This window comes from Furipterus horrens, unplaced genomic scaffold (assembly GCF_987537825.1).
Source record: "Furipterus horrens unplaced genomic scaffold, mFurHor1.1.pri manual_scaffold_6, whole genome shotgun sequence".
Classification (NCBI taxonomy): domain Eukaryota; kingdom Metazoa; phylum Chordata; class Mammalia; order Chiroptera; family Furipteridae; genus Furipterus; species Furipterus horrens.
Genome location: NW_028327176.1, coordinates 169,551,386 through 169,578,911, shown reverse-complemented (window position 1 = coordinate 169,578,911; position 27,526 = coordinate 169,551,386). Strand labels below are relative to the sequence as shown.

At 40.1% G+C, this 27,526-nt stretch overlaps 2 long non-coding RNA genes across 3 annotated transcripts in view; both read right to left on the bottom strand.

Annotated features, from left to right (window-relative positions):
- Window positions 1-16,124, bottom strand: part of LOC150007813 (uncharacterized) — a 23,741-nt gene extending 7,617 nt beyond the window's left edge. For both annotated transcript variants that reach the window (XR_016511843.1, XR_016511842.1), the window contains exons 1-3: window positions 16,102-16,124; window positions 1,346-1,401; window positions 60-198 (exon numbers count right to left, since the gene is read on the bottom strand). This is a non-coding gene — a long non-coding RNA (uncharacterized LOC150007813). The remainder of the gene's footprint in view (window positions 1-59; window positions 199-1,345; window positions 1,402-16,101) is intronic.
- Window positions 16,121-27,526, bottom strand: LOC150007812 (uncharacterized). Its single transcript, XR_016511844.1, has 3 exons — window positions 27,447-27,526; window positions 16,272-16,427; window positions 16,121-16,166 (listed from the first exon to the last, which is right to left on the bottom strand). It is a non-coding gene; the product is annotated as an uncharacterized LOC150007812 (long non-coding RNA).

The following is a 27,526-nucleotide window of genomic DNA, read 5'->3' as shown; positions in this document are numbered from 1 at the left end:
ATAGTAACCTTTCTGATATTCATTGAGTCTTTTGTGTTTGAGACAATATACTTTCTTACCATTTCTTTCGTCACCACAGTTCAGATGACACTGATGAGGAACAGGGTCCTTGACCAGGCCTGTCATCCAGTCCTTAATTAAGGTGTCCTGAAGTTCCGCATAGGCAAGGTGTGGTGGTTAAGAGGTCTGGAGCTCAGTCTGTTTTACCCAAAGTGGAAGGAAGGATGGAAAGAAAAAAGGAAGAAATGAAGGGAGGAAGGGAACACAAAAAATGGGGTTCTGCGTGATAAATTGAAATGCTGGGTAAGTGTGAGGCAGGAAATTAGTTCTCTTTTCCTTATGAAATTACATGGATGAATTATCCCAGGGATTCATAAATTCCAGAGAAATGTTGGTCCATTTGTACAATTATAATCTAAAAAGTAGATATTGCCAGTTATGTTAATGGGTTTTCTTTTACTATGAACTAGTAACTAAAAGCAATTTTCAAAAAAATACAGTGTTTGTTTTGTAAGCTAGTGTTTTTACAGCTGTAACTCTTCTAGAATTAGAGGGTTTTTTTTGTTTGTTTGTTTTTGTTTTTGCTTTAAAAGTGCTATGCTACTCAAGTCTAGGGAATAAAAAGCAAAAAGCGAAGTCTTAATTCATTGGTGCACATCTTTAAAATGTTAATTTCCTCAATGCAGTACATTCTGAGTCACAATAGCTTAGTGGTATTATCCTTTAAAAAAGAAAAAAATTTCCCCAAGAATTCTCTTAGGAGTTTAGCTTGTATAAAGATGTATGTTCAATAATGTACACTGGGAAAAAAAACAGAAAAATAAATTTTTTAAAGCTCAACAATAGGGTATTGGATAGCTTATATTAGAGAATTTTTACATGCTGCAATATGCTGCTGTTTGAAAGCCTAAGACAGCTGTTTTTGTTGAGATCAAAATAAGTGAAAGCAAATTAGAAAACAAGTAGTTAAACTAGTAGATGTCAGGCCTATCACCTTAACTGTGCTTCCTGATGAACATGAGAGAGATGGCAAATGGAACCCCTAGTAGATACATCAACCAAGGACCCAACAGGAAGCAAGTGACACATTCCAGGAGGGTTTATTTATGAGGTATGGGCAGGTGTGGGGAAACCGTAAAGAAAACTGAGGTGGTCCTGGGCTAGCCATCGCAGGTGTTACAACTTGTAAGCATAAAGGACCCAGAGGAGGGAGGTGAACTCAATGGGAGAGAGTGTGGGAAAGGTCACCTTGAGAGAATCTGTGACCTTTGGTCTTTGGTGTTTTCTTTTGCCACCAGCTGGAGGCCACTCTGCCTGGAGCAAGCAAGGAAATACAGAAACTCACCTAAATGTGCTCCTTCCTCTGACCTCCTGCAGGGGCTCCCCATTGCACAAAGCCACCTGGAAACAGAGAACAAGTGAACCTGTTAAAGTAATCTGCAAGGTCTGCCTCCAAGGCAGAGAAGGGTGCAGAGGGTGAGGAGCGGCTGGTGGCAGGGTGAGAATGAAAGATATTTGGCACAGTGAACATAGCACACACTACTTCATATAGTTTCTTTTATTCCATGTTTTACTGTTAATTACCACACTAAGAAAATACCTTATTGCTATGGAAAATTATCTACTTTATGTTAGTTTGCTTCAGACATAGTGAGGTCAAATAATAATAATAATTATTATTATTCATACTTTCTCAACAAACACTTCAGTGAACCATTCTTCAGGCACATCCTGATCCATTTGCAAATAAAAAGTTATCTGTGAAGATAATTCATTTGTTGCATTTTTGATATGACTATAGACAGAGAGAATAATGTAGCATTGGGAAGAACCATGACCAAAGTTTTTAAAATGCATTTAAAGGGCCTGCACTAACATAGATTGCAAAAGGGTGTCCTTTGCTTTGCTTTTTGTAACTGAATTGGAAGAAACATTCAGAGTACAGAGCAGTTAATGCTTATATTACCTGCAATGGAAAAGCACTGTCATTTCTTGATTCTAAACACAGTACAGATCTGATTCTAGCTTTGAAAATATATCTTTACCCACAAGTAGGTTACCATACATAGATATTGTTCAACAAATACAGTACTTAAGAATCACACACTCAGTGCCACGCACCGTTCTTGGGGTTATTGATACCATAATCTATAAAACAGTCATTGTCTCAACACTGGTGAGTTTTGTTCAGATAAAACTTGTGCAGAAGTCCATTATATTCACATAAAAGGTAGAAGATGAATAAAGAAAAGAGCAGAGATACTCAAGTTTAATTTAGAATAAGGAGCCTGGAGCCCTCTGCTTCCTCATTCCTTCTGTCCTTTGGAACACAGTTCATTAGTACAAAATTACTGTCCTTATAAGCTTCATAGAGTATTATCATCTCAGAGTTGGGGGATCACAGTGTTTACTGGAAGGATTAGGCTCCACTAAATCTCACAGATATTTGTCCACAATTCTCATTTAAAGGTTTGAGAGAATTATTTGCATTAAGTTTTGTAATAATCTCATTTTATCATCCATGCATTCAATAAATGAGTGCCTTCTGTATATAAAGAGCTGAAGATACATTGATAAATAGTCTTTGCCAGGAAGATAGATTTTAAACACCTAATCACACAATCAATTATTTAATGACAATTGTGATGAGTGCTACGAAGAGAAAGGAAAGTACAGGATGCTTTGAGAGTGTGAGGTTGTCAAGGCTTCTTTTAGGAAATGACATTCATGCAGATTACTGCTTGATGTGTAGAAATTAATTAGCCCAGGGATTGCAAACTCAAATTCCTTCTGAGTAGCAGGCGGCTAACACACATTAAGGCCCTGGGCAGACTGGAAGAAGCTGAATGGCCTTAACATATTCAAATTCACACTTTAATAATCTCTGGGCTGGCCAAACAAAAGAGGTGGGCAGCCAAAGACAGCAGACGGGCTGGCAGACTACACCTGCTCCAATGATTCAAACAGGGGGAAGAGCAGGTGCAATGGCCCTGAGGCAGGAGGGAGCCTTCTGTTTTAATGAACTGAAAGAGGGCATGTGTGGTGGAGTGCAGAGGCTCAGGGAGAGAGCAGCTACAATGGGCAGGGCAAAGAGCCAGTCACTCAAGGTCTCACCAGCAGGTGAAGACTTTGGCCTTTATCCCATGTACCCTTGGATGCATTGAAGGGTTTTAAGCAGAGAAGTGAATTAATTACTTGCATTCTTTTTTATTGTTGTTCTATTACAATTGTCCCAATTCCTCCCCTTGCTCTCCCCTACCCCTCCCAGCCCAATCCTCCACCCCTGCTCCCACAGTCAATCCCTGCCCTGTTGTTCATGTCCATGGGTCACTTATACTTGTTCCTTGACTAAATCTTTGTCCTTCTTCCCCCTTTTATCCCCTCTCCCCCATCCCCTCTGTTCACTGTGAGTCTGTTCCCTGTTTCCATGCCTCCAGTTCTATTTTTCTCCTTTTTTTGTTTTGTTCATTAGGTTCCACTTATATGTGAGGTCATATGGTATTTGTCTTTTGCCGGGACTTGCATTTTTAAAAGCTCACTAGGCAGCAATGTAGAAAAGGACTGAAAACAGACAGTTAGGAAGCTATTGTGGTGGTTCCCCATCTCTCCTTTAAACTTGTTTATCTTCACAAAGCTTTAGCTCTGTATTCCTCACTCTAGATGAGCAAGCTGTATGCTTCTTTCTTAGTCCTGACTCTGACAATGAAATTACAGGTGTCTGAGCCCTGGAATGTAAAGACCTGAAGCAAAAATCCAACAGCTCATACACAGAACCTTCTATCTGACAGCTGATATGGCCTTTGGTTCACTTACTGAAACCAAGATGGGCAAGACAGTCCCTGTTCTCAAGAAATTCACATGACTGGGGAGAAATACTTAAGCCAATATACATTAAATGCTCTAGTGCCAATGGTACAATATAGATCCTAAGTATTATGGGAACATGAAGACATGTGCCTAACCTGTCAGAGATGGAAAATTAGCTGAGACACGTTTGCTTCTCCTTGTTAAAAATGGAACTGACAAGCTTTTGCACCTTTCATACATAGTCCAACATGATGTTTTTGTGTTTTGCTGTTATTCTACAAGACAAACTGGGTAAGCGTTCTGATGTTAAAATTAACTCACTTTTTTCAACTTCCTTTTTCATTTGCATATTTAGGCACAAAATTAATTTCTTCCCTCTTTTTCTCTCCCCCCAACTTTCTATAAAACATGTTCATATAACATCAATGTTACAAATAAAACACTGAGATTAAACATCATTGCCTTAGTGAAAACCACCTTCCTTGATGTAGTAATCAATTCTCTTTATGATGTCTCTAAATCTAGAATCCTAATTATCTAGACTTACATTAAGTTAAGGTTCTATTTTATAGCTATTTTGTCCTTGGATAATTGACACAAAATCTTGTGGTGTTGGAAAATCAACTTTCGTGCAGAGATTTCTATTCATGATCAATAGAAGGGCTCTACCCTACAATCTCTAGGGAAAAGGAAGACTTCAAATGCTCTGCATAGTGAGCTAATGACACTGGTGTTTCTCTAACACAAGCATTTGCATTCATACTTCTGTGAATAACAGTGAAGTACAGCTGCGGGATGGCAGATCAGTCCAGAAGTCAAACAAGGTTGCTATCATCATGCTGACTGATTCATTTTCACAACGTTGCTCCAATGCTTCAGACACAAGTGCAAACAGCTGCGAAACTGCTTTTTCCCTCCAAGCGACAAAAATAAAAATAAAAAAATGACAGTTGTCATCAGCCCACTTTTTACCCTGATTTATACAGTCCTTAGCAACCCAAGTATCTACATTGGGACACATTCCAATGATTGTCATAACTTAGAAGAAACCAAACTTCTGACTTTTTCCAGAAAAATGTATTAATCCTTTGAGGATTAAAAAAAATGGTAAAACCCAAAACTGAGAGGCAAAATATATCATATCCAACTAAAAACCATTTCTCTGAGCCAGACAGTTGACAGCATATGGAGTTATTAGTGGCAACTAATAACTAGCGACAACTGTTGTGCAATGTGTTACGACTTCTAAATATATTATTCCATTTAATGCTTGCAACTATAAATGGTAATAGAAGGGGACTGTGTTGTTCTGATGTTCAACGTGTTTTTCCTTCCCATATCTAAAAGTTTAAAAGAACTGATAAGATGTGGGCTTAGTACAGTGTCTATCATATAGGAAACATTCATGTGTTCATTTATTCAAAAATGTATTCATGAATAAGTGCCCTAAAGTTGTCTTTCAACTGATGTTTCTTCTGACATAGCTATTCAGATGTCTTTAAAGCAAAAAGCAAGTTTCGAGAAGCATTACTAAGATGAAAGTTCTTCCTACTCTCAGGGGCCTTCATATTTAACACAGTGAACACTTCACTGGAAAGTAAACCATGGGAAGCAGAGGTTGTGGGAGGGTCGGGGGAGAGACACAGAACACTGGATTGAATCACACACTTACCTTTTTCTCATGAGTCCTAACCAGCAGCTAGTGGTCAGGTCAAATAGTGGGACAAGAACATTTTTCTCCAACAAGCTCTAGATGGATGCTTAAAGTCACATTCTGGTGGACGGAGATGGAGGCTCCCGAGGGCACCCATCCAGTGTATGTGGGTGGCTGTGCAAGGTGTGACTCAGGGCAGCTAGGTGTTAGGAGCTCACTGCAGGCATGCCAGGTCCCACCTGGGGAGGGCTGAGGCTGCCAGGGTATTCCCTGCCCTGAAAAGACTAAAATCGGTGTCTCTTACACCTGGGCATCTAAACTAGTACAGTTGAAACTCCTTTGTTGGACACCAGATACTCTCAAGATTTTGCTCTAACAGAACTTCAGGCATGCACTCTACATCACAACCAAACAGCTAATTTGTGGGTCCAGAAGTGCCTACCCCATGTCCACCCACCCTCCATTATTTTTCCAAACCCTTCCCTCCAGTAGATCCCAGTGCAGAAAGCATTTCCTCCACAGAATACTCCCTGACCAAACCGCCTGCAAATCAGACATGACCTTACTGTCTTCAGAAATCTCACAGTACTTTCTTTGTATTTCACATTTGCCACTTCCTACTTTGAATTAGTATTTGTACCTGTGGCTTAATCCCCTTTATTATATATAGGGGCCGCTGGAAGAGTGATCAAGTCTTCTACATTTTTGTGCTAACTGCAGTACCTGGACTCAATGCCTTAAATGTCTATTAAGTTAGTTGATCACTGTCTATACTGCTACCTTGCCTATTCTATAGAGAGTTAATGAATAACTATAATTCAGTGGTTCATGTATATATGCAAGTTACTGATGAAGAATGATAAAAGTGGAGAAAGCAGATCATTATACTGCAAAGCATAACTGGTGATGTGCATGCATTTAAATTAATGCAAAAACATATCTCCAATAATATTGCCTTACTAAAAGGTTAAAAAAAATCTATTTATCATTAATCATAGCACAGATTTCCTGAAAATCTCAAAGGAATGAGAGGAATGAGGTGAATAGAGGGGCTTGAAGACAGTCATTTCAGGCCTCCTCTGAGAGCTGAGGCAAGAAAACCCAATGCCCTCCTGCAGTGGAAACATGACCGTATTATCCTACTATGAAATGCATTATTTTATTACTTTAGTCATCCTTGCTTTCCTGAGAGCAAGGGAGGGAGAAATTATGAGAAAGCCTGCTGTCTACTTCACCCCTCCCCTGGGGCCTCCACAAGGGCCACATGGGACTGCTCCCCCCGTCTCCACGTGGGCATTTCCTTACCAGTCAGGCTGCTCTGCCACACCTCCTACTTTCAAAGGAGAGAAACACCAACCAAAGCAAAGGGATGTTTGGATATTGGCCAGGGGAAGTCACCGTCACCAGCCTAGCTAACCGAAAGTTCTCACTAGTTGGTTTCATTGAGCCACGTTTTGTGATTGCGATCAAGTACCTTGCATGAGTGGGCAAGACCCATTTTCATTCTGGGAATGAACATTTAGTTCTCACTTGATGTGTTAGTAAAGTTCCCATGGTTTTTGCCCTCAGGAGGTCTGAGTGCCCTCAGGAGTGTCTACCCTATTGCACAGGTAATGCAGGCTCCCATAGCTACCCACCAACCAGAGAGAGAAACCTTCGCACTGCTAGAGCTTCAGGTCCCTTCAGGTGCTCACATTCTATGACAGCGGACACTGCTTTGAAAGAGATTGCCTTTGGAAGGATCTGGGGCAGTTGGCCTTGGCTGACAGTGAGATACAACAGAGATGAACAGAATCTTTATTACTTGAGTTTAGGAAAACTTTGCTTATTGAGTAAAGGCCAGGGATTTGGAGCATAAATGGAAACATGGGAAATTTAAATGAGATAATCTAAAGTAAAGTTTAATTAAATCAACCAAATCAAATCCCACACACTTTCATTCTAAAGCTCCATTTTCATTAACTCCAATTACATCCCTCTGTGACTTTGGCTTTAAAAGGATGGCAGCAGTGATGATGTTGAATATCTGCCCCCTTCCCACCCTCCAGCTCTCGTGGTAAAGGTGCAGTTGTTATGTGATTGCAGCTGCCAAATGTTAAGTGCCTTCAGTTCAACATAGGGGCAGACACTAGCTAAGGACACCAGCTAAGTGAAGGCACTTAAAAAGACTGGGATTTTGTTGCTGTTGTTGTTGTTATTTTTGCTCAATTATTTTCCTTGCACCCTCACCCTCCAGAGAAGGTTTATATGTGTGTGTTCCTCATATTTTCCAAGAGGTTAGCAACTTAGCACTCATTAATTCTTTACATTTACCCTTCACCAACCTCAGAAGCCAGCAATTCAACTCATAAAACTCAGTCCATCAAATTGATGGGAGCAACATCAGACAGAAAGGGCATATGACTGCCCTCCTCTCAGCTGACCAGGCAGGAGTCCAGTGAACCCCCCTGCCACCAAATGAAACCTGGTGAACTATTACCTCATGCAGGCACTGTTCTCCAAAGCCAAAACAGCCTTATTCTTGCCTGCTGTCGCTCTCATCAAAGTCATTAACCTTGCTTATGAAAGGAGATAAACACATGTGGCAAAATGGAAGTTTCACAGCTTGGATTGGCTCTGTGGACATACATGTGCCCCAGACTAAAGTCCCAAAAATTAGTCAAATGCAACCTAACTGGAAAAATATCACAGGTGATTTTGCTACACTTTTTGCACTTTATAGGGACTAAATTCTCCAAAGCTCTGAAATTAGAAATTTTATGGACAAATTGAGAAAACAAGCTTTCTCCAGCAATTATGTTAACTGAGTTTCTTGGAGAATTCTTCTCTAAACCATATAAAACATGAACTTGGGAATTGTTACTACTATTTCACCACTGTGTGATGAAGATCTATCTTGTTGGGGTTCTGAATCCTATAATTCTACTCCTGTCATTTAAATTGTGAAATATAGTCAAATTCCCAGAAAAATCTCAAGCTGAGAATAATGCCTACATAAACTATTCAAGTATTAGGATGTTGTCAAATCAAGTCTTCTTATTGGTGATGGTGGTTGATTTTAATAGAATTGACTTTCGTATGTGTCATATCATAAAGCCAGCAGGGTTTTTCAACTTGGACTGCACTTAGAATCACCTGGAAGCTTTGAAAAATATAATGCTCAGGCCCTACCCTAAACCAATTGAATCATAATATTTCCTGGGATGGGGCCTGGGCATTGGAATGTCTCAAAGCTCCTTTGATGACTCCAATGTGCAGCCAGAGTTGAAAACCACCAAACTATAGCTTGAAATGCAAATTTAAGAGGTGTTATGTGTAGAAACATAAAAAAGCATAATTAACTGGACTAAACTCCTAATTAACTAACTTGACCTCTAGCCTAGGCACTTTAATTAAATTCCTATTTGTCCAAGTCCCCAAATTTCCATTTTAGAAACAAAAAGAGAGCCAAAGCATTTTATTTGTATAAACTCTTCAATGGAAGCACAGTAGACCTTAGTACAAAGGAAACTTTAAGATCACTTTTCTGAAGACAGTTGTGACTTGTTGATGGGAGCACTGGCAGGAAAGCCGGCGGGGACTGCTGACTCCAGGTGGCCCCAAGAGCAATACTGCCCACACGGAGCAGGGTTTTCAAGGGTTTCTGGGTACCTGTTCCACAAAAGTTCTTCACTAATGCACAGGGAAGAAGCTAGTCTCCCCTTAACCTTGCAGGAGTAAGTCTTTTAAGAGCAAATGAGGTTTTCTGTACCATGAAGGTGCTATCCCTTTATCCAGTTCCAGTATCCTCCTTCCATTGCTCATAGAGCTCATTTGACAGGAAGAATTATGACACTATTGAAATGACCTGCGCTGACTCTACCTTTAAAAGCTCTGCAGTGGCCAGCAGGGTTCATGGTCCCAAATGAGGTCTTCATCTGCATCCAAGAAAGAACTGACTCAAACCCACAGGATTTAGCTGAGGAGTTACTGTTATTTTATATTTCTAGGGGATTCTTTTTTTAATTAATCTGATACATCACCACAACCATAAAAACTGATTTTGAGAAATGACAGGATATCTGAAGGTCAAATAACATTAGTGATGTGTATATAACATCTCATTAGTATGGCATTTTTTTGTGTAGCTCCCCCAGATGGCAAATGGGTCCTACTTAGGTGTGAGGTCCAGGAGACAATGGCCCTTACTCTCTAGGGCATATTGAAATCTCTGGTTGATTTTAAATCTGTGTTTTAAAGACACACACACCCTGGGTCAAGCAGTAGATAGTCCTCAGACCTCAGAGATGGAAAATGAGCACAGGAACATTGTTTCTGAATTTTGAACACAAGGACAATGACAACAGATTGTATCAGTTACCTCTGATAATGACCTCCTGGAAGTGAATAGGACCCTTTTAGTCAGAACTTTATTAATTAATGTGAACAATATGAATATGTTTCAGAGGCATTACCGCCCAGCTTAAGTCTCTAAACAAAACAGTAAGGAAATCATTCTCTCCCACTGAGGGATGCCTGTGACGTCCTTCCATCACCACTGCAGACTCCATTCTCCATGCCCGACTCCCATCTCCCCCCAGCAAGTGTCCTATGCCAGCCTCCTTGGCTATAGGATGGGGACATTGAGCAATATCCAGTGCAGTTAACAGTTGGATCTTTAGCTTTTCAGTAACCTACATATTGGTCACAAACACATTGTTTAGACATTTTGTCATTTGCATTTTTAAAACCTATGTCTACATATAAACCAGTTTAACTTAATGGTGGGTATTATTATTGTTTTATTATTAATGATACCATGATTATTATCATGTTGGTTTTATGGAGAAAAGAGAAATGTTGTTTTGGGTGGCTTCATCATAAGGACACTAATATAAACATTTGTGGATCGACTGCATGTCAAGTAAGAGATGTAAATAAATGTTTCACCTGGTGTCTGAAGGGACCTGATATAGACCAGGAGATTGCAGAGAAACAACCTTATGGTGGAAGAGGTCAAAATGGTGAAGAACAAAATAGTGGTGGTGAAGAAAATGTTCATGAAGGCAACAGTTATCTGTGAGGAAGAGAGACAGAAACAGGATGCTAAGGGAGTTCCATAAACAAAGAAGGCCGCCTTTCATAATGGGAAGGGAATAGAGTGGGGGTTGTGAAAGCCACCCAAGGGTCACTGTCAGGACAGGAGGAAGGCCACTTCCCTCAGCACATCTCTAGTCTGAGGCAAATAGATTTGGAGAGAAAGAGGAGTGGAGTTGACACAGAAATAGTTAGAGATAGAGGTTTGAGAGGAGAGAGAGTGGTAGATAAAATAAAGCTTTCTAGAGAGAGAGAGCTAAATTTACTGAGCTGTTACTATGGGCACTAACAGCCCCATCATGCAGGAGCTCATGCTACCTGTACTATAAGATAAGGCACAAAAAAGTTATGTAATTTGCCCAAAGGCCTACTAAGCTAGAATTCTGAAATTCTAATAAGCTAGACAATCTGGCTCCAGAGACTGCATACTTAACTACTCTGCTTTAGAGCTGACAAAAAGATGGCTCACAAAGTAGAATGCCCTATTTTAAACGCATTTTATTGTACCCCTGCTACCAAATTCATAAGCATACCTAGCAAACAAATAAATGGAGACTTTTTTCTTTTAAAGATAGAGATAGACTAGTCTATAAATGTGCAGATTGGAGGAATCTGGCAGCTATTAATTAAACAAAACAAAATAAAACAAGACCAAAAGGCTGCTTACCACATCCCAGTAATTGAACACGAGAGAACAGATATCAAAACCTGAAGTGACAACGCTTTGTTTACCCAGCCATCTACAAAGAGAGTGAAAACTGGCGCCGATCTCTACATCTGAGTCTTCTCTAATTCTTCAGCAAATAGATGCTAGCAGACCTTGCTCTTTCACGCTAAATAAGTTACTCATGGGGGTTGATTTGTTTGATTTTTTTCCTCTTCCATTTCATTACAGAAGTTTTCAAACATATAGCAAAGTTGAAAGAATTTTCCAATGAAAATTCGGTCCACCCAGCCCCTCAATTTTTCGTGCTGATTTACCCAACATATTACTTAGAAACAGCATTCTTGATTGATCTTTGCTTCATCTCTCTGAGTCATCTTACAGTGCCCAGCATGATGTTTGTTATTAGGTGAGTCATTTGGATGAATGCTGATCATTCACTGTGCCTTCAGCAGGAATAAGGGATGAACACCTAATCAAGAGCAGAACCCAAAGAAACACAACAAAGAGTCCTTTTTCTATTGTGCGTATTATTACTGGTAAACTCTCCCTGCAAACATGATCAACAGTTACTTGGTGGTAAAAGTTTTGAAAAGACATCAAACCTATAACATTTCCATCTTAAGCTAAGGTGTCTTAAAATTATTTTTGTCTCTTATTTTCACTCTTTCTCTTGCTTTTCATCCATACTCGGCAATGAATTGGGATGGAACTTGCATGGTACATCAGGGAACATTTACTCTCACATGCACTGGCCAAATAATACTAAGTGCACTTGAACTTCTATTCCAACAATACTCAACCCTGCAGCACCCATGTGAACATGGAGGCCACATTTACAGACATCTCAGCCTTTCTCTTTAGAAACAAACCTCATCAACTGAGATAACTGGAAATACTGCAAGAAGGACACACACCATGAACTGCAGCTATGAGAACCACTAGCCTTTTAATGTGACTATTGGCTAGGTGTGGCTAAGGGTTGTTAAGGGTTGGATTGTGTCCCACCAAAAAGATGTGTTGAAGTCCTAACCCCCAGAACCTCAGAATGTACCTTATTCAGAAATAGGTTTTTGCAGATTAGAAAGAGTTATAATTCGGACATTAAAGTGAGCCTTGTAAGTTCAAGATGACTGGTGTCCTTGTAAAAAAGGGAAAATTTGGGCATGAAGACAGACAAACACATAGGCAGAGGTCAGGCTGATGTGTCCGCAAACTACCGGAAGCGAGGAGAAAGGAATGAAACAGGTTGTCCCTCACAGCCCCCACATGAAACCAACCCCTTGATCTCAGACTCCCAATCTCCAGAACTGTGAGACAATAAATGTCTCTTGTTTAAGCCACCTGATTTGTAGTACTTTCACCTTTTTTACTGCAGCCCTAGTAAATCAATACAGGGATGTTGGCAGGAGACCAAAGACCATCGCCTTTGAAAATACCATAGATAAGGCTAAAAGCAATGATGGAGAAAAGAATTGGTTAGGAAAAAACCTAACTGTATAATTTCCTTCCAACTGATGTAACAGCATTGTGAAGATCTTCTTTAGGAGAAAAAAAAAAAAAAAATATATATATATATATATATATGATTTTCAGAAACAAAATCTGATGACATGTTAGCTCTTTGACATTTAAGTATGACTTGTTTCTTTTTTATTGGAACCTATGAACACACAATGGTTTTCATAAGGATAAGAGAGTAAGTTCCATGGAATACAGGTATGTAGGGGGTAAGTAGACCTGGGTAAGAAATTCTGCATTCTTCCTTGTCATCTCGTCAAAGTTACATTTCCTTTCCTCTCACAGCATATGCATAAGCTCATGCAGGAGGTAAGAAGCCAGATTTTTTTAAAAAAATAATTCATTTATTTGTCCATTTGTTTGTTTGTTTGTAGAGAGAGGGGAAAGGAGAAAGAGAGAGAGAGAAACATCACTGTGTGGTTGCCTCTCACTCACACCCCCGACTGGGGACCTGATGTGCAACCTAGTTATGTGCCCTGATTGGGAATCGAACCAGCAACACTTGACTTACAGGCCAATGCTCAATCCACTGAGCCACAGCAGCCAGGGCCCAGATATTTTTAATAGATAATCCTTCACCAAAAACCTTTCAGAAAACAGTAGAATATAATTTCCAGCTTATCCCTACTCCTAAGCCTAGAAGTCAAATGAAAGGAAGCAATTCCAATGGCCAGGGCTGGAAGGCCTCATGGGTTTTAATGATTGGCAACCATTTCAGAGGAATCACAGTTGCTTCAGGATGACCTAATTACTTTGGGTTCTTTCCTCATTCCTTTAACCAAAACTGTAGTTGTTCCCTCTGCTTCCGTCTGCTAACTCCTGTGTGCCCCAGCCCTCAAATACTGGAACTTTATTCACAGCCATCCAGCCTGTGAGGCATAAGTGGCTCTAACTACATGGGGTATGTTAAGATGGCCAGATTTGGGATGTGGCTGAACCGGCCATGCAGCAAGTCACTGCCAAATGCTGGTGTCATCCTGGCAGCCATCAAAATGAGGACATGTCCTGGGGACCAGAGCCAAGACTGCATCACATATGAGGGAGACCCCCCAAAAACAGAATTTATTTATAAAAAATTGTGTATTTATTCTTACATGTTTAAACTTCAGTCACCTTCAAAATATTCTCCACTTGATGCAATATACTTATCGAGATGTTCTTTCCACTGCTCAATGCGGTTTTTGAGCTCATTGATTTTGATGTCTTTTAGTGCTTCCACCATTTTTTGCTTTACCTCTTCCACATCAGCAAAATATTTCCCTTTGAGGACTTTTTTTTTTATCTAGGGAAAGAAAAAAGTCACTTGGGGTGAGATCAGATGAATAGGAAGGGTGGGGCATGGAGGTCATGCTGTTCTTTGGCCAAAAACTGCTGAACACTCAGTTCAGTGTGGGCAGGTGTGCTCATAAATCACCCATTATAAAATGGGCAACTCCGTCGAATCTTCAAAAAAAAAAAATTCACTGACGCCAAATGCAGCCTCTTACAACAACACCAATTGGTACACTGATACAGATGGATTTCTAGAACACTCACTTAGTGGGACAAACCTGTACAATACCAGAAGATAATGCTAGTTTTTGGTGGATCCCTCCTCATACATATAGGGAATCTTCATCCCAAATGTTACATAAACTAGGTCAGAATTCACTGAGCTTCTGTTGATTTCTGCAAAAGTGAAAATAATACCGGTAATTATTCACCTTTATATCTTTGTTGATTGAATATAATATTATATTTTATCTGTGTGTACATAATTTATCTTTAAAATTAAAAATAAGCTCAACATTTTGCTTTGATCATCACGTGATTATTATCAGTAGGTCAATAGTATATTTATTAGACATGCATCCAGCAGAGGACTAGGCATGATGGGGAATATAAAAGAAGAGAAAGGAATGGTCTCTCCCCTAAAAGCTGATTTGCATTAACTGAGTAGATAAAACTATTACACTCAAAGTACAATTATTGCCAAAACCTATGGTAAGTACTGTACAGAAGTACTTAGCTCCCAAGTATAATAAGTGCCGAAAAAGAAATTGGCTTGACTTTAAGAGCCAGTACAAGCTCTGTTAAAGACATCACATGTGAGCTGTCTTAAAATAGAAAATTAGAAAGATAGGCTGAGAGGCAGGGCCTGACATACTATATTGTACAGAACATAGAACACAGAAACAAAGACATAAAAATGGAACTGGCACGACTTGTTTTGAGAAAACTTATGTCTGATCCAAGAAAGTTGCAGATCTGAATGGAGGCCATATTTGTTGTTGAACAGAAAGAGTCATCCACCGGCGTTAGCAGAGCCAAACACTAGACACGAAGAATAGCAGTGGAGAAGTATTGGCTATTTTATTATGAATACCGCCACCCAGGAGAACTGGAAGCTCATGCTCAAAAGCCTGAACTCTCTAATGGATGCAGATTATTTAGGGCATAATCACAAGGCACTGAGGGTTAGGGATTCAAGGTCGTGCTGGGAGGTAAATGGTCAGAGGTGAAGTGATGAATCGTTTCTTCGGGTCTTGTGCTAAGCCCTGAGATCTGTATTCATATCCCTGTTTTCATAAGAAGGTAGCCAAGTGGTCATTCAAGCTTCAGACTCAGAAGCTGAAACATAACTTAGGTCAAGAAGTTATCTTTAGCCTGCCAGAGATCTGGACCATGTGACCATTGTCAGGTCAAACTATTGTCTACTGATGCCTCGGCAAGTTGCTGATCATGGGGGAAAGGCAAGGTCTCTGAGGGATAAATATACAGAGAGGGTTAATTTCTGGAGCTAGGATTTAAGACTAAATTTAATCAAAATCAGGTCATAGGGATCCTCAGTTTTATAGAAAACAGGTACCTCAGAGGCGGGCAATTTTCACTCTTTCATTCTCTATGTCCCTTCTTACCTTTAACAAATATCAATTGAAAGCCTATTAGGCATCTGGCACTTTTCTAGGTACTGAAGATAGGAGGTATCTACTGATATGCAGCCCACATTCTAGGTGGGGAGATAAATCTAGAAGTCTAATAGCAAAAAAAGAATGGTTGGAGAGGATGTGGAGCAACATCCTAGTGTCAGACGGGCACTAGGTTTATCAGGGTGATCCCTTCCTAAGTTAAAGAAATGTCTAATCAGTGGGTTGTACCCCTGAAACTAATATAATATTGTCCATCAACTACAATTTAAAAATAAAAATTATTAGGCAAAAGAAATTAGGAAGGAGAAATTGTCTGGAATTAGCAACAAGGATTAAGAAGCAGCTACTTCATGACTGTGGGAGGCGGGGAGGGGTTGGGGCAGGGGAGAACAATGTGGGGGGAAATGGGACAATGGTAATAGAACAACAATAAAAAAATGGAGGGAAAAAAAAAGAAGCAGCTACTTTACCTTCAGGACCTGGAGTACATGAGAGAAACCACCCCCACTCAAGAGTGATGCACAGAATCAATGTCCTGAGGGGAAAGCAAAATTTCAATTAGATCTAGAAGATGAAGTGCATGAGGCTTGTACTGAGTAAACTGCAAAACTGTTCCTTTCAGGCTAGTGTATGCACTTACCTTATTTGGTCCTCAGAAGATCCCAAGGATATAGACAGGTGCAGAAACTGAGTTCAGGGAGTTAAATCACTTGCCCCATCCACACTGGACCATACTGTGAAGCTAATGATGGTTAAACATCAGGGTTCTTCTCTTGCATGGGTTCCTTCCGAGATCCTGGAAAGAAAAGAGGTCCACCAACATGTTCAACTGGTCATGCATTTCAGTAAAATTTGTAAAAGTGAGACACTTTAACCACAATTGGTAACTAAATCGCAAGTGGTAAACATCAGTTTCTTTCCATTCCAACATTCCCTCCCTCCGATTTCCTTTCATGTTGGATGGCCTAGAGAATTTTTAGGATCTAATAAAAAATTGAGTTGAGGATACCATCACATCTTTCGTTCAACATCTTTTCAATATAACATTGATGAGAGGTCATAAAAACTTAATTATTGTTTATATCAATTAGCTTATAGTGAGCTGGTTTCATTATATGTTGTTTCCCATAAAGGCACAGAACCTATCAACAATGTTAAGTGAGGACTTACTGTATACAGCTTAAATTTTCTAAGATCAATTTTTGTGGTCCAAAGTCACGTATGTGTATAATCACATTATGCAAAACTTCCTGGTGTAGGACTGGCTTCAAGGCATGCACTCTCCAACCCTCTACTTGTTCTCTCCCTCTCTTTCTCTCTCTCACACACACACACACACACACACACACACACAGAGAGAGAGAGATCCTGTGCCAACTCCTCTGGCTTCTACAAAAAGCTACAAGTTATTCTACAGAATCCTGCACTGGAGGTATGTGGGTGTGAATAGTGGGAGAGGAACAAGTTTTCACATAGAAAGACTAGATTATCATTCCATTCTTTATAGAAAATATTACAAAACTGTTATGTTCGGAAGAACGGACTGAAGCGTATGCAGCCAAAAATTATTAGGAAAAGAATATTACAGAAGTGTGTCAGGCTAATAAAAATATCATGTTGTTTTTAAGGATTTTGTAATACATATGGCATTTGCCAACTTTTTAAGATTTGTAATTCTTAGTATTTCTCTTCTCATTATAGATATTCACTTTTCTACCTAATTTTGTATTTCTAATTTTTACTCTTTTTCTTAAGGACCTATGCCAAGTTGCATAAGCACTGAAAATATTTGCAAAGAAACTAAGTATTCTAACTCCTAGTCTGACAAACATTGCAGCCTCTCAGTTCTAGCCAGCCCATTGATGCAGTGTCAGAATCTGAAGTTACCAGGGAGAATTTGACCAGTGGTATTTCCCACTAAGTGTAGGTCTCCCTGTTTTTTCTCCAATGATTTATCCATGATGAACATTTTGATGCTATGGAAAAATAAAAATAAAAAAAGATGAGGAATTCCCCTTTGCCCATCCCCAACCCTCCAACCCAGTAGTTTTCCTTTACGTACACACCTCTTAATTTCCTGATTCTGGTCTAGGCCTGAAGCAAGCCAGAAAAGCTGTTATTGCAATAGTCTTGGGCTAACAGGGGCAGGAAATGCCAACAACATTATGTGAGCTATTCCCCAATGGAGAGCCAACCTGAACGCATAAATGTGGGGCCCTTGCGTAATTCAGATGAGGCTCAGAGAAGCTGCAGACATCTGGAAACACCTTGGAGGCCACTGGGCAGGTGTGGATTCTGCAAAATGAAATGCTGAAATAAGGGACTGGGATAATATTTTTTAAAGAAATGCAAGCCCCGGAGAAATAACAAATGACATTTCTATTGGAAATATTGTACCAAATACCACCTTTAATTGTCAGAGAGAGAAAAAAATAAGATTATCAACAAAAACAGAGAAGACTCCATTTTATTCACTGAGAAAGGATTATTAGATTCACTGTCCAGTTCCTGCACAATTAAGTATTTTCACTTCAGTCAGGCTCCAAGGGAAAACAAAATAGATTTCCTTTCTCCAGTGCATTATATGGAAGAAATAAAGAGAGAGAGAGAGAGATGTTACCCATGCAAACTGCCCGATCTTCCCACAAACACCAGAGACCAATTCATAAAGCACATAAAGCACATACATTCCATGGTATTATGCATCTTTCTTTCAATGAAACATGTTATTAACAAACTAATGTTATCAATATCTGGTTTTAAAGTTTGAAACTTCATTCTAGTCTTCAGTATTACCTTAAATCCTTGACTTGGGTGTTTATAATAATCTGTTGCTTCACCTTGGGCACTTTTGCAATTTTCCTTGTTGTTTGCAATATTGATGCAATTGTTTTGCATTCCTGTTTACTATGCTAGTAATAGTATTCTAGTGAAACACGCATTTCAGACTTCGCCTTGGTCTTGCTGTGACCTGCCTGATGAATCACCCTGGTCTACCAGCCTGTGGTTTCCCAGCACTGACACAGAGCTGTTTTTCCCCATTAATTGGAGAAGCCTGTTTACACGAATTCAAATACATGTCTGGGCTGGGCCATTTGAACTGCTTTGGGGGAGAGCAGTAAAGTAAACAAAGCATCTAGGTAGCTAGCTCTCTCTTTGAAGTCTAGATGGGAAGAAAGCAGAAAGCATGAGATTTTCAAAACAACTCCCTCTGCAGGAGCCCTATTTTTTTTCTTTGAATGGTTGGTTCTGAGCATAAATCCATGATTCTACTTGCTTAGGTCCTCAATATTTTGATGGTGATACATCTATGATTAAAGATGGTCACAAAACAGAGACAGTGACACTGGACAGAAGGATGCTTGGTGGCTAGAAGAAACCCAGCTATTATATATCTACAAACTCCTTCTTGCAGAATACGAGCTCAGGTCTGTGTCTGTCCATGGATAATTAACAAATGAATGAACACACTAAGGAAGGAGCAGAAATAGGACATGTAGCTAAACTTTATGGGGAATGAGGCCCTGCCTATCTTGGAGGTTCACTTAGACAACAACCTGCTAATCCTAATGGCATCTTGGCTTGATGTGTGTCCTGGCACTTACCGAGCCTCCCCAAGCAACCCAGGGCATGCCCATTCTTCATTGTATTGCTGCTAAATTAGTATGAAATCTCTATTACCTGTCTTGTAAATTATTCTTGCACCTGGCCACTGGTCCTCCTCCTACCCACCTTTCATCCTTTTGACTATTCATTTTAATCTCCTCCCAAATTAAAAGAATTAAGGAGGAGCCTTAAAACCAGTTTTTCTCTTAATTAGAACCTCTTATGAAAATGAGACCAGAAAACGAAGGCAGGGAAATAGTAAAGAGAGGAGGCTGAAAAGCAAATATGATGTGGCTGTGGATTTCAGGTTGTCATAGAGCAACTTCTCCCCAGAGGCCAGGTCAATTGAGAATAGAAAAGGTAAGATATATACAAGTAATTTACCTTCTTCAACAAACCTAGAATTCACCCATTAGTCCAGCTCAATTTGATCATAATCTCAATTCTACTACAACTAACATTCTAAAAATAGTGACAGAGGGTGGGTTGCAAAGTGAAATACAAACAATAACAAATTAACCTCCTTGTTACAATGAATAACAAAATCACACTTCGGTGGGTAGGAGAGAAAAGTTAACCATAGTAACTTTGGGAAATAGTATTTGGTCTACATACTAAAATGCAATATACAGAAAGAACTGTACACAAACAGATGAGAGACAAGTAAACTGTGTCTCTCATGGGTACAGGTTAGCAATTCTGAAATTATTATATGCATGCATTAGAATGGAACAAGAAGTAATTCTACTGGGGATAATGAAACTGTCAAAAAAAAAGGAGTTACAAATTAAGAAAGGGGAAGGATAGTTAAAATAAACTGTATGGAGTTGGACCAGAAACCAAGGTATCAGTATGACCGCATGGATTTCAGTGTGTGCATGTGTGTCTGTGTGTGTGTGTACGCAGATGGACTACTCTTAGCAGTGATGACCTGGAGTCCTCCCCCCACCCATTTTTTTTGGAGTGCAAATCCAGGGTCCTTAGATAAAGAAAGAAAATATGCTTGGTCAGTGTTTTTAGGGGAAGTAGATAATAGACTCACACTGAGATACCATGCTCACAATGCTATTGCAAATGCAGCCAGTGGGGGTACAGAACTGGAACAGACATGCATAACGGGAGACGGAAGAAAGAAAATACCAGTAACAGCTAAGGGGCTCTGTTCCCAAGATATCTCAGTTCAGGAGCCATGTTCTAGGTTCTGCAAACTCCATCTACTCCACTTCAATTCTCATAAAATAGTCACTAATTCAGAGGTTACTGCTTAATTTTAGGATATACTCTTGATCTGTAAAATTCATTTAAAGGCAGAAGTTCTCCTGTTTATAATTTGTGGAAGGGCAAACCAAAACTTTTAGGCCACTTTTAAGCCATTTTTGAATTAACAGTGCGTGATCAAGATGAAAAGCATAGCAATTCAAAAGCAGCTCTCAGGGATTCTTCACACAGACTCGAGAAACTGACAATCAAGTTACTTTCTCCTAAGAACTTTCCCATCTATTAGTCACTTTCACGACTTCTTTGAGATATTAGTCAAAGAGGCTTACTGCCACATGGAATGAATCACTCCCCGTTGAGGGAAGTCTCTGAGCAGTACTGACAAGCAATCCATTTCTGTTTCCAAGGAAGGATTTATTTATGCATGAGTTTAAGGAGAGAGGATGACTGTACCATTTCACACCAAACCAAGGCTTGAGTCTTAGCAGGTATCCAAGGGCTTATGTTGGTGGAGACCATGAAAGCAGCTACTCTCTATAATGTGAGTACTGTGATTTCTCTGACCTAGGATTTTCTTACTTCTTTTTTACCACTGGCTGTGTTGTCTGTCTGAAAATCTCATGTCCTTCTAAATCCCCCATCCTATAACATCTCTTCATCTGACCAGCAACCCCAAGAGATCAAAAAGGTTTAAATCAGACTTCAGTGTGTTTGATTAAACTGAGAAGTTTACAACAAGAATATAATGGAAATTCAATAGATATAATAATCCACGAAGTATAGAGTCAAAGGCCTATCCAGGATTAAAAAGATTGTGTGCAGCCCTTGTTTGAATCTCAAAGGTATAGACCTAGACAGGGCATCACTATTTACTGTCCCTTCAGTACAGAGGGAGTTCTCAGGTTTTTGAGATTTATTGAATAATTTATTTTAATTGGATACACTAACATTAACTGAATATTGAATACTACTAGACCTAAAATTTAGAATTTATTAAATCTAACAAATCATCTGTGATGATGGTCTATGATGTAGGAGGGAAACAGAGATGAGTGATAAGATGAACCCTGCTCTCAACAACCTTAAGAATGGAAAGAGGACATATAAACAAGATGAGCAACCAATCTGATATGACATGAAGTGTGAGAAGGATGCGGAAATAGCATAAAGGAGAGAGCTTTGGACCCTGGGGGTATCAGAAATCCTTAAGAGAAAGTCCTTCAGAAACTAACATCTGGGGTGATTATGAAGGAGGAATCAGAGGTCACCAGGCAGCCTTTAGCAGAAGGAAAAGTGGAGGAAGGGAGCACTGCTTTCTTGGAAGCAAAGAAAACAGCAGGTGCAAATGGAGGCATGAAATAGTATCTTATCCAACAAAACTCCAAGTCGCTATTATCAGTGAGTTCGATGGGCAGGGTGACAGGAGGCAAGCAGGTGCCTGACGCAATGGGAGCAGATACTGCTGGAGCCCATCAGCCGTCCAGGGCCACCTGTATCATACCTACTGCCAGAAGAGACATGGTCAGACTTGCATTTTGGATAGATGTCTCTGGGTGAAAACAAAATCAAAGAAACTACAGTGACAACATGTAGTTTATACAGTCTGGTTTGAAATGTTTCTCCCCAACATTGCTTTAATTGTTTAAGTCATATTTTAGAGCACTAGCCTTTCTTTTCTTCTAATATTTCAAACCCACGCCAGCTGATAATAATGTTGGCAACAATGGCATAGAATATGTGTGTTGGAGAGTGGGAGGTTAGGACTGTCACCACCATCCATTTTTTAACTGCTGCTTCAGCTAACCCACATAAATATTCCATCCTAAGTAAGACATTGTGCTTGCTTCAAGATGGTAGCTTCAAGACAAGGCCAAGTCCCCTGTTCCAGGCACCAGAAGCTCTAAGCCCTCCCAATATGCAAACTCTACATCACCCACCAAGTACTGCAAAGGATTCACAAATGATCCCTTGTTTTTTCCAGGCCTTGGAGGTCTCACATTGTTTTCTTGTGTAAGGCCCTATGGGAAACCTCTCTCAGAACCCCACTGGTGCAGAAATGGTCGGGAGAAGCCACTGCAGGTGAGGCCTAGGGAGAGAGTCCCCATGCCTCACTGATTACCATTGCTCCTGAAACCGACAACCGTTGACTTGGCCATTGGCTGCATCTTCAACTGAATTTCCCAAGAGTCTTTTCAGGTATGAGCTGTCGCAAATCATATTCTATCTAAAAAGGCAAAAGCCTAGAACTGCTCCATAAAACATAAACAGTGTTGATGATCATCTACAAAACCAAAATAAATTTCCTGTAGTACTTTAAAAATATAAACCTAATGGCTGCTCATAAATACCTTCTGTTGTTTTACACATTTTAAATAACTTAGCTTAGGTGTAATATGATTACTTCAGTTTACATTTTTGATACTATAAACATCATGTGCCTATTTTTCTTTTCTTTTTCCTCTCTTTTTCTTCTTTCTCTCTTGTTCTTTTTTACTTTCATTCTCACTTAGCTATTACCAAGTGGTGGTAAGTTATTCATAAGAAATTGAAACTAATTTATTTTTGTAATATATTAGTATCAATTAGGGTAAACAGATCCTCTCCCATTTTCTCATCTTACTCATAAGGTTGCCAGATTTAACAAAGAGAAATACAGATGACCAAGTAAAATTTGAATTTTAGATAAACTACAAATGATATTTCAGTATAAATATATTCCATGTACAATTTGGGACATATTTATATTAAAAGATTTTTTATTTATCTGAACTTCAAGTTTAACTGGGAACTCTGCATTTTATTTGGCAAGCCATTCAAAAAGACTTGAGTTTTATTTCATAATATTTTGGTTAGAACATCTAGCCTGGAAATATAAATAATTAAGACTAGAAAAATATATAATAAGCTGCCCTGCTCATTATCTGAGTAAGAATATAATGATTTCTAAAATCGTATCCCTGCAGTTTTAAAATATTTTACTTAAGAGTATATATTGATTTTCAAATAAAATAATAATTCAATTTAAATAGAAAAATGTACCTAATTGGAAAAACTCTATTCCCATTTTTTAATGTCTGTATTATCTGCCCACATTCATGTTACAAAGCTAATTTTGGCTGGTTATGTCACTCCAAGTTTTAACCCACCCAGATCTCACTGAGCTGATATGGGTCTCCACCTTTTAAAATGAGGGCCCATTCATAATCATTTGACTAATTCAATCTCATGATCCAGGTGGTAACTACACATTCTAAAGTTTTCTCAAATAAGATCTGCTGCAGAAGATAAAATAGGAAATGCATTTGCCAACGAATGAAGAAGTCCCTTTGGCTTTTTGTAGACATTCCATTAGATAGAGTAATACCTGCTTCACAGCCAGCAAGAAAAAGTACAAACAATTTATACATGCCTCTAAGTCATCCCCTTCAACATGTTCTGAAGACATAGTCCCTTTAAAAAAAATTAATAGACTCTTCCAAGGTGAGGTAACTATGTTGGTGCTGGCACTCTTGGGGAGAGCTTTTGTCAGACATGTATCAGAAAGAAGGCTTCAGAAGGGAGTGGGGTAGGCTCCAAGTGAACCATGAACTGAGATTGTTCCAATGGCTCCTCTGTCATCACTAATAAGAAATTTTGTTTTTACAGGAAACTGTCACTGGCAAAACATAAGCTCTGGCTTTTACTTTAAAGGAAAGATGCCAGCTTCTCAGCTCATCCTTTAATTGCCTTACACATAATAGAAGAGGTTGTTAGTATAGTGAACAAGCCAGAACAGGGATGTGTAAGCCAGCCGTTCTCTATTCCTACCATGGAAAGTTCACTGAGAGCTGTGGTCTGAAGCCAACCAGAGGATGTACAGTATTGGAGAAGATTTTCCTTTTCCTCTAGACCCACAGCAAAGTACGTTGCCTTCTTTCCTTTGCAAAGCAACCACCAGGTACTTCTCGGAGAACTGTTACAAAGATGTTTTGGCCTAGGACAAGAGTGAGTCATGGTTTGTACAACTCGATGGTGCTGCCAACCCGCCTCTGCCCTCCCTCAGTTTTTGTTTTCTTGGTATGATAATTAGTTGTTGGCATTATGAAAGTGTCTTCTGAGGGAAAAAAATGTGGGCACCTGTTATTTCTGGAATGGTTGTTCTATGTATCCTATTGAAGTAAGTTATCTATTCAGAACACAAGTACTGGCCAACATGGGGTCACCTAACCCAGAACTCCATGCTATGTTTTTACCAGGGAATGTAGGTTCTAGCTACTACCTTCTGCCTTTTACTGACTTACACAGAACGAAAACTCTCTTCAGAAAAAGCAGGAGTTCTACAGTTACCAAAAACTTGAAAGTTACTATCTAGTGGTTCTCAGACTCAGCTGCTCATTAGAATCACCTTAGAAGCTTAAAAAAAAAAAACAAACAGTGCCAGGGCCCTACCCTAGAGGATCTTAGAAAGAATCTCTGGGAGTGGGGCCCTCCAGGACATTGGTATTCTTTCCAAGTACCCCCCCACCCCTAAAGTGCTTCTAATGGGTGGCCAAGGTTGAGAATCACTGATCTCATCCATCAGGGCTGTTCCCAATGAAACTGAGACCAGAGAGGCTGACAGACTGTCCCAAGGTCCCAAAGCTTGTTAGTTAGTGAGCCCTAATCTGTTTGTCTTCTTCCAGACCATGAAATCCTTGAGCGCTTGAACCATGATATTGATATTTAAATCCACATTGCTTGCCACAATAAATGTTTGAAGAGGACAGAAAACGAGAAAGAAAAGGAACAACCAGAACTTGTTCTTCCCTTTGTCCCCCAGCCTCTTACTAAGAAAAATTGTTAAGATAAACTACTGTGAAGATATTACCTCCAAAAACTAAGTTATTAAATATCAGATTTCCCAATCTTATAACCCGTTTACTTCTTGGAAAATTCTATGATTCAGCTTGCCTGCAAAATCCCAAACCAAATGCCTTTACCCTAACTAATGCAGCTGTTTGAAGCTAAGTACTTGACTTTGCTCAATACCCCATGCCTCACTAAATTCTCGTTTTGTGGAGTTTTATTTATTTCCCTAGTTAAACTTGACATTCTTCAATTACTAGGCCACTCAAAATGGCATGTTTCCCTTCAGTATCAAGACTCCAGAGTGAAGAAAAGAATTACGGGTAGCCTGTGTTGTGATTAAGAAGAAAAAGTCCTAGAACGATAGGCCTGAGAGTTCCAAAGTAATCTAGGGCTTTACGGGCTCTATCCACTGCCAGCCATCTTTCACCTGCCACTCAGGTGGAAATCCGGTCAGCGTGGTGTGGTGTAAGGGCTCAGCACTGCGGCCCAGGTATCCAGGGCCCTAGAACCGTGCAGCAGAGTTTCTGGCGCTGGCCCCCGTCCTCGCCCTCGCAGCTGTAGTGCACACCGACCAGCCTCCAAATGGCCATAACTCCACACTGCATGCCTTTACTTAAAGGTATTCTCTGAACCCTGAAACCCACCCACCCACCTGTGCAGCTGACTGAAAGTGCTGGAGAATGAACACCTCCCTCCCACCTCCACTTTGACCTTCAACCCCAAACTGACAAAAGAGGGGTTTCCAGCTCCTATCACCCTCAGGTGCTGTAAGTCTGCAGCATGTGTTGAGTGCCTCCCGGGGATTAAGGCCTGGTGGCCCAGTTGTTAGCTGCCTTCCCTTCCTGCTCTTTTTCCCACTTCCTTGCTTGTGTGTCCTCAACTTATTCCTCAAACAATGAAACCCTTGTATCAAGGTCTGATTCTGGGGGAACCCAAAGAAGACACAGTTGCCTTTTCAATTTATCATCATTTGATTTTAGGAAAGCCATTTAACCTCTATGTGAGTCACTGTCCTCAAATGTAAAATTAAAAAAAAAGAATGTGAAGTGTCCCCCTTGGTCACAGCAGCAGGCAAAGTGCTGCTTTATGAGGCTGCCAAAGCCCTTGTACCTGGACCTTGTATCCTCTCCCCACCCCCATCTCCAAGTTCTCTTCTCCCCTGTGCTCCTTTCAGACCACAAGGATTTCCTTTGAATTCTTGCAAGAGCCTTTGAGACTCTTATTGACTCTGTCCCTCTGCCGGCGACACTCTTCCTTCTGTTTCCTCGGCTCACTCCTGTGCATCCTCCAACTCTCAGCTGAAGTGCCAGGGAAGCCTTTTCCGATGCCTAGTCTAGGATCATGCTCCTGCTATGTTCTACCAGACATAGCGCCCCCACCATCACATTTGACATGCTTCAGAGTAATTGCTATGCACTTCTCCACATTCACCTCACTCCCCAACCACCCTCACCCCTGGCCTTTCTGCTCCTAGAGGACAGAAATCCAATGTGTCTTGCTCCCCACTGCATCCCTGATACCCAGCCCAATGCCCAAACATAGTAGGTACTTACTGAATCGTTGTTGAATAAAATGCACACTGGTTTACTCAACATTAGAGTTGAACAATTAGAAGATTTTGGAATAGAAGGGAAAAGAAAGTCTTCCAACCAGAGTCTTGGCTCTGTCTCAAGTGGTTTCCACCCAAGATATGGCTTTTCCCTCAGCCCTTGTCCTTGAAGCCTCGGAGGAGGGTGTGTAAAGGGTGGATTTCTCTTCAGCTGAGAGCAGCTTTATCTTTGTATCCTAGTAGGGGCTGGCAGCCTTTCTAACATGAAATTTTGTTTTAATTGTAAAGCACTGTGTGAAAATAATCCGTCCTGGTACTTATAAAATGTGGAGTTGAAATTTGGAAAAAGAAGTTTAGTAGCAAACATTGTACATGAGCAGGGTTTGGAAGCTGAAGGCCCGATATTTATCAGCTGCTAAGATCAATGCACACTTTCTGGGTGTGGGGCCTTTCGGACGTTTCTTCTGCACTTGGTGGCGTGATGAGCTTTATCGCAAAAATTTCTAGATCCTCTAGGCATGGCACCTAGTGAAGAAATCGCTCCCAACCTTTCGAACCACTACCTGTTCTAAAGTAAAGTGTGAATTTCTTAGCACGGGGCCCGCCTTTGCCTACCTTTCTCTCCAGGCTCATCTTCCTCGATATTCTGCCTCTTGCTTTCCGTGTCCATTTATTTGCAGGCATGATATTGTTTC